General features: G+C 44.9%; 1 protein-coding gene across 1 annotated transcript in view; it reads right to left on the minus strand.

Moving 5' to 3' along the window:
* ACSL1 (acyl-CoA synthetase long-chain family member 1) overlaps positions 1 to 3854 on the minus strand; it is a 36545-nt gene extending 32691 nt beyond the window's left edge. The window contains exon 1 of the mRNA XM_010570007.1: positions 3773 to 3854. The gene's annotated coding sequence lies outside the window, so the exon portion shown is untranslated. The remainder of the gene's footprint in view (positions 1 to 3772) is intronic.
* Positions 3855 to 7815: the final 3961 nt, after the last annotated feature.

Below are 7815 nucleotides of genomic sequence, written 5' to 3' on the forward strand. Positions count from 1 at the left end.
CTCACAGGCGCCTGCCACCGGCTCAGCCTCCCGCCACCCAGGGAGGGCTGACAATGGCCCCTGCCAGGGTGGGGTGGGGGGAAGCCACACTTCCCCGGCTTGCTCCAAGAGCTGAGACGCATTTACTCAGGTAATTTAGGTCCAGCCATTTCCTACGGACAATAAAATCAAACAAAGGACCTAAAGAATGTCAAAATAGGCGTTTAAACAGCTAGAACGTACTGTGTAACAATACACCGCTGCAGGATGGCAGCGTAGGAGACGCTGAAATCCAAACAGGCAGAATTATATGCTTATTAGTTTTAAAACCAACCATACCAGGCTAAGATTTCATATTTCTACAGGAAAATCTCTAGTTTACAGTCTGCCCTTGAAATCTTTACTGCTGCAGTCAGTTATTCAGCCAGGCAGCCCAAGAGTTGTCTAGTTCACAACAAGTCTAACCAGTATTTGGACAAGGATTTGCTAGAGAGACCAAAAAAGCCATGAAGTTAGTTCAAAGGGCCCCATGGTTTCTCAATGCTAGCAGAAGGACAGGCTGAAGTAAGGTCACGGATGGGGGCAGTGTCAGGATGGAATCAAGTTCCATCTCTGGAAGGGTGCGGGACCCACGGAGCACTCCCAGCCTGCAGGCACTGCCCTCTCCCTCAGCCCCCGCCCTTTTCTTTTATGGCATAGCCTCAGGGTACAGGGCTGCATCACCTAGATATGCAGTGCACAACACAGAAATGCCTTTTGGTTATTTGCATTGTGATACACAGCAGACTATACTCAAAATCCAGAGCTATGATGGAAGGTAGAGAAGAACTGAATATATTAACGAGGAACTTCTTCATCTTCCATTGGCATAAAGAGATTAAAAAAATTAATTAATGACTTAATACTTAGTATTACCATGCTGTTGCTTTTTATGCATCAAATCATGCTCATTAGCATTGCAGGCATGAAAGCTACCTCTTAAGTTTTAATATACACAGATGAACAGTAAGAATAAAAACTCATTCCAACAAGGAAGCCTTGGCTTACTAGTTCATTTTGTGTACATCATAGACACCAAATTATGAAACTAGGAAAAGGGGGCTATAATGTACATAAGGGCTAAGAGCAAGCTTAGCTCTCTCCTCCTCAAGCCCCACAATAAGCACCTTTGACCTCTCTGCATTAGTCATGATGTGTCCTGCACACACACTATATGATTTAGGAATGCAATGTAATTAGAGTTACTTTTTCAGAAGGCTGTGGTGCCATTACAGCTAACAAGAACTGAAGTAAACATGATAATTTCCTTCACATGAGTCCCATTGTAGTCAAGGAGCTGCTGTGATTTGAGCCTAGGTGAAGAGAAGAGATACACACCACTACTTTTCATTTCTTTGACCAGTTGTTTGTAGAACAGCCTGTAACATAAAACCTTTTTTGAGCAGTTATACTGCAAGTTATCAGTTATAATGAAACATTTTACTGCTTAGGTTTATATTGAGGGATGACATTTTTTTATTACACCTTCTGCCTCATCAGCACAAAAAACAAGGTTAGGACGGAGTTTTCTGCAAGACTAAGCAATTCCTAGCTTTAACACTTTATCAACTCTTGTTTTCTGTATTTAAGACAAAGACAGATGCAAGAAGAATAAATTCATGTTCTTAACATATGCATCCAAATATGCCCCATCAAGAAAGGAGGCTTCACTGCCTCCCAGCCTTCTTTGATCCATCTCAGTATTTACTTGGCTTATGCTCCATTCACATCAGACATCCAGGGTCTTTACCATGACCAAGGAGAGCAGTTTAGAGCCTTTAGATTGAGGTACAAAGATCTTCCTAGTGGAGCTAGGATCTGTCTTTCACTCCTTTTCCTCAAGGAAGGACCCAGCTAAGTCTGCTCACTCAAGACAAGCAAAAAAGCCAAACTCAGGTCCTGCAGTTGTTTCTCATGCAATCTGGATCACAAGGAACAGACTCAGAAACTCAGCCCCTGTGCAAGACAGGACATAGCAAATGATTAGAAGTCACAGCTGGAGACCCAAAGGAAGAAGATCCGGGATGAGGGAAGTACCAGTCTGTGATACTCAGGTTGCTACATGTAGCAAAAAACTTGAAGCAGCATGGGCAACTTTTGAGGTCAAAAGCACTTTTTCCTCAATGCAACGAGTAGACCTTTGTTTGCTTTTAAGTTTAGAAACAATACCAGATACAGGAAAGTGCTCTTAATAACAGGGCAAAACTGCTTCAGAGATAATTAGCTGTCCCGGCCACCTCCACAGGAACAGCAGTTCCCAAAATCTAGCCCATGAAAGTATCCCTCCGAACTCGTATCAATTCGGTTAAGGAGTTCTGGACAGCTCAGACAAAGCCAGCTCTCTCTGCTCACACACACACCCCGCAGCACCCAAGACTCATTCTTTACAGCAGAGCCAGTATCTCAAGGCAACGACCCAAGTTGGCAGGACTCTGCCGTTCTTTGCTGCTCCTACTCTCGGCGTACAATGGGCTATTTACAGCGGGCAGCAGCCTGCCTATTGTCTATCCATAGCCAGACATCGTTCGAGTGCAATGGAAGAGAACACGAGAGCAGCCGTCAGCTTCTGTATTGCAAAGAAAACAACCCCAAATAGCAATGGCCTCTCTTCCTCTCTATCCTCATATTTAGATAATGGCACACTAGCACTGCAGTGGCCTGCCTTAAAGGCAGGTCCACCACATTGTGTAAAAGAAGTAGCTGTGTTATTTCTACAGACCCTTGCAGGCAGGAGAAAGCTACAAGACAAGTTGCCTATCTCTTATGAGCAATATGACACTAAGATGTTTTCACTATGATACGCTGGAACAGGGGATCAGCCACCCATATACCTTTGAGTTATCCTGATAGCTACTTGCCATTGCAGTTTGTGGTTTTCTTACTATTACAGGTTAAACTGCACAGCTCCCACGAATCTCTTGTTTTAGTTAAGCCTTTCTCCACTCATCCTTTGAAAGAGCAAGTGCAGAATCATGTTATAGTTCCTTTATTGAGTATAAAAGAGGGTGCAACAAATAGCTTTGGCTATTAACAAGAGAAATCCTTTTGTCCGAATAAAATACATAATCCTAATCTCAGAGTGCATTTACAATCAGCTTAAATTGAGTCAGTCCAACCTGTCCCAGATACATGCTCCCACAACCCTCTCTGTGCTGGCCAGGCACTCATTTGTTGCGCAGTCACAATAGGGAGGTGAGCTGGCAAACACCATTTTCCTGGGTTAGTTCTGATGCTAGTTCTCAGCTAGATCAACTCTTGTCTGGATGAACAGATTGGCTCCCAGAAGGAAACAAGACAGCACAGCTGGGGAAAGGGATGGACTGTTGTAATACTACACCTTAAGCATGCATCTCCAAACACTGCATGCAACTCATCCCAGGATTTCCTCCCCCTGCCCTGCAGTCACAGCAGTAACTGGACAGAGGTCTTGCAACCACCTGTGACAGAGCCAAACTGTAACCAGGAAGGAAACCACAACCACCCTCAAGATACAGCACAGGAGCATAGGTAATTGAGACCTGAAGGAGAATCCTCAGTTTAAGCTTTGTATAACATGAATACGACAGCAAGATGTCTCCTGCGGTGCAGCTTGTCATGTCATGCCATGCATGACGTGACAGCCTCTCCTTAGCCACAAAGGACTTTCCTGAACAAACCAAGTACTGTTGAACTGTCTAATCCACTACTCTGCCCTCCTCTTCCTCCACCTACACCCCCACACTCCCTACTAAAAGAACTTAATATCTCATCTTACCCAGAATCACCTGGATCACCCAGCCAGGCTTCAGAGCTATGAACCCTCCTTTTAAAGCAGGAACTGACAGATTGACTTTCCTGCAAAAGTAAAGAGGGAAGAAGTAAAAAGCTGTTAGTGAGGAACCCCTCCCACGCACAGAGAAGAACTAGCAGGTCTGGTCCTTAATATTCACCTCTGACCCCCCCTTCAACCCCCCAGTCTGGCTCTGAACAACCACAGGGCATCATGCAGTGGGTTCACGTTGCCTCTGCAGGTTCAGTTTCTATTCCTGCATTTGGGACAAGGCAGGACCAGAGGGAAGCAGGCTACAAGCTGGATTCAGCCCCACTGGTTGGGCCATCGTGATTTACTTCATAAACTGCAACTAAAGTTAAGACTCTGGCTGCAACCTTTAAGGAGCAATACATCTGATACTGATGTGTCAAGGCTCTGTCCTCATCTACAAGGAAAGTCACAGCCCTGTCCTCAGCCATTTGGCTGCAATCCTCTTGCAATCAAATGGAACAAAACCTGGATTCTTGCCTCTTAATGATGTCCAACAAGTAATCTGAGTGCACACCAATGAGGTCACTGGAGTTTATTCAAGTTCAGGAGCTGAGCCACATGACAAGAATCTGCTCAATGCCTTTTGTGCAATTACAGTCCTCCAGGAGCACTTGGTAACCCTGTATACAAAGGAAAACCAATACTTCCCACTAAAACCTTCAAGAGTGATCGATTTAAATTTCCTTTGATCCATGCCTATACACATGCAATGTGTTACTAAACAGTCTTATCAGTTTCTCATCTTCAAAGACCACAGAAGACGCTTACAAATATCTATTTTGTAGCCTGAATTACTATCCATTAGAATTGCATCCCTACAACTCTGATTTACAAGTACATCATGGCACTACTCCGTTAATTTAAACTCAATCCAAATACAATTCAGAAGAAAATCGCCCTACAGAAGCAAATTGCTACAAACCAGCAGCTTTCTTGTGGCATTAACAGCTTGAGTAGGTCATACCAACTTATTCATTCTACTCCTCACAGGAAAAGGCTACTATTCAGAAAGCCCAGTCTGCAACATCAAGTTAACACATGCTTCAAGTGCTCACCTGAGACTCTGCAAGAATGAGTTTCTTACTCATACTTCTGTCACCTGAAGTCTACCAGAAGGCAACCTGGGTCTGGCACACTAAGCCACGTTGCATCACACTAGATAGCGTTTACATTCAGAAGGTTGTTTTAAAAAAACATAACCCATAACACTATGAGACTGTAAGTACTTAAAAGAAGCAATTGGTTCGCTGAGTGTCCTCCCAACACCAGCTTCACAAGAAAGTATGATCAATCAAGCAAACTCTTGACCTCAGGTATTAAGGCATCCATGTATCTCCTCTGAGTTTTCAAAACAAGGCACATACAGTATGGAACTAAAAAGCTTAAGAGTTCTGGGCTTAAGAACAATAATTCATACAAAAAGCCAGAAATCCTCTTCTGCAAACAGGACATCACGCACTTCTGCTATAAGCCTTAAACAGTCCAACTACAAAAAACAAAACAAACATTTTCCCTCTGTATCGCTATAAAACCATGCAAGCTGTTTTCAGTCTGTTTTGGACAAACTACCAGTAGTACTAAGATTCAAATCCTAACCAAAAATAATATTTTACTATCATATTTTACTCTCTGTACATGAGTAACTCCCAACATGAAAGGCAGCAAGAGAGAGCAGAAGCTTTGTGTTACCAAGTGTCCTTGTTTCAGGAGTCAGGCAGGATCTACAGAAATGCAAGCCCCTCATCCGCAGCCAGGGTTCAGCCTACCGCCTGTAAAGGTCAATGCTGTACAGCAGTACTACCTTGAGCCACAAGGCATTGTAAACTCTCACGCAAAGCCATTTACCAATGAACAAACTGTCTTCCCTCTTATATGTGAGGATTTCTGGGGAGTTACCACTGGTTATATTTAACATATTAAAATATTTAACATATCTGAGCTTGTAATTTATCACAGCAGGGAAGTAGGATATGGCAGGCAATCTATTCACAAGACTACCAGAAGCCCAATTTACCAAGCAATATATACCCTTGGGCCAGAATCTCTCTCCCCCTCTCTGCTGCACATTTGAAAAATTTTGTGCCATTAGCCTTTTTGAGTCTACCCATTTCAATCAACTGTATTACCAAGATTTAGAAAAAAACAAAACTCAAAAACCTACTACTACCTTCTATTGCTCACATTAGTCAAAGTGTTGTCTTCTTGGAAGGGAAAGAGAGAGAGAAGAAATGGTTTACTCTTCCCCACCGGAGAACAACACACCCAGGACAGAGAAGGTGTAACCCACCTCTAACTCCTCAAAAAAATCCCATGCAGCATTCATTTCTAGCAGAGCAATGAGGTAGGAGAAGCAGCTACAGAGACTTTACTCAAGAAACAGGAGAGTCACTTATCCAGATAACTATTTCAAAGTTGTCTTTCCTTCCATTTTGAATTACTGGTTTTGTTTTTCCACTGATACCAACCTTGTACTGGCCCTTGAAGCAACAGGCTACTTGTGGGTTTGCTTTTCAAGAACTGAAGACTTACTTTCAGCCTCATGTTGGCTGATTTGTAGTTGTAAAACAGCATTTTCCAAATTTAGAAGCCACCTTTTAAATTCACTACAGTCATGCAGTCCTCAGAATAGGCTAAGGCCATTTGCTCAAGACCTTGATTTGAGTACACTACGCACAACAGCTACTTGTAATTACAAGCTTTAGATGTCCCCCATCAGCCATCCTCGTATTCTGATACGAGCAAGCTAGATATCCTTGGTCTTTAAAGAATCAGGCAGCAACAGTATGGTTCTACTAGAAACTTTGTATTTCGGTTTTTGCGTTATTAACATTGCTATTGTTACAAGAGGAAAAGAAAGGTATTTTTCAGTAAACTCAATGCCTTCTTACACTCAGAATTTCTTGATCCAAGAAATCTGATCCAAATCTCTTGAGCTGAGAGATCTCAGCTTGTGAGTTTGAGAGCACATTCCAAAGCAGAGGCGAATACAAACGCTCCTGAGCGGGCTCAGGAGACCCCATGGTTCCCTGTAAAGCACTGTGGATGAAACAAATCTGTTAACACCACATGAAGCTCTGCAGTACAGGTACAGATATAGAACCATGGGATTTCAATAGCAGTTTCTTTAGATGTCACTCTTTCCTATCACAGGACCTGACCATCATATCTTGGACTCTAACCCAAGCCAGGCATATGTTTAGATGGATTGCTAGGTCCAAGAGGGTGTCTATAATACCCCAGACAGCTCACAGACATGCCCTTTGGAAACTCAGAAGGCTTTAAGTGTTGCAATTCCTGTTCAACAGGAACGAGAAGTGTATGCATCCCAGAACAAAAGCATCGCGTAAACCAGGCTAAATCGCTGCGCTGTAGCACTGCAAGTCCTACCTAACAGCAGAGGGGAGGCCTGCAAAGTCAAAGTCACTCAACCTTCCATTTTAGGCCAGTTTGCCTCACACTACATTTCCATATGCGCTCTCAACTGCTTTAAAAAAAAAAAAAAGCTGCTTCAACTCCACGCTGCATTCAAAAAGCTGCTTCAAGTACACGCTGCACCGATGCCCGCAAGCACAACCCACTTGAAGACAAGGTCCAGCGACCGAACGTGAAAGCCCTCGGGTTAACACGCAGCACTGCGCTGCCCAGCCTGCTGCTACCTGCTGCTCGGCCGAGCGGCCGGCCGGCGCAGCGGGTTGCTTCGCCGGCAGCGGGGGCCGGCCGCGGCGACCACCCTGCGGCCCCAGTTGTTTACCCCGGGCCGTGCCGGGCCGGGCCGTGCCGGGGCAGAGGGCAGCGCCGGAGCCGGAACAATGCCCTGCCAGCCGGGGCTGCCGCAGCGCCGGGGGGAGGCCGGGGACGGCCGGCTGCTGCGCCTTCCCGAGGGCTTTTGTGCCGAGGGGAAGCCAAGCCGGCTCCAGGGCACGCTGATCCCACCGCGGGGCGGAAGGGAAAACCCCGCAGCCCCAGAGAGGCAGCCCGAGGGGAGCGGCGGCGGC

This window comes from Haliaeetus leucocephalus, unplaced genomic scaffold (assembly GCF_000737465.1).
Source record: "Haliaeetus leucocephalus isolate CR32 unplaced genomic scaffold, Haliaeetus_leucocephalus-4.0 Scaffold284, whole genome shotgun sequence".
NCBI classification, from domain to species: domain Eukaryota; kingdom Metazoa; phylum Chordata; class Aves; order Accipitriformes; family Accipitridae; genus Haliaeetus; species Haliaeetus leucocephalus.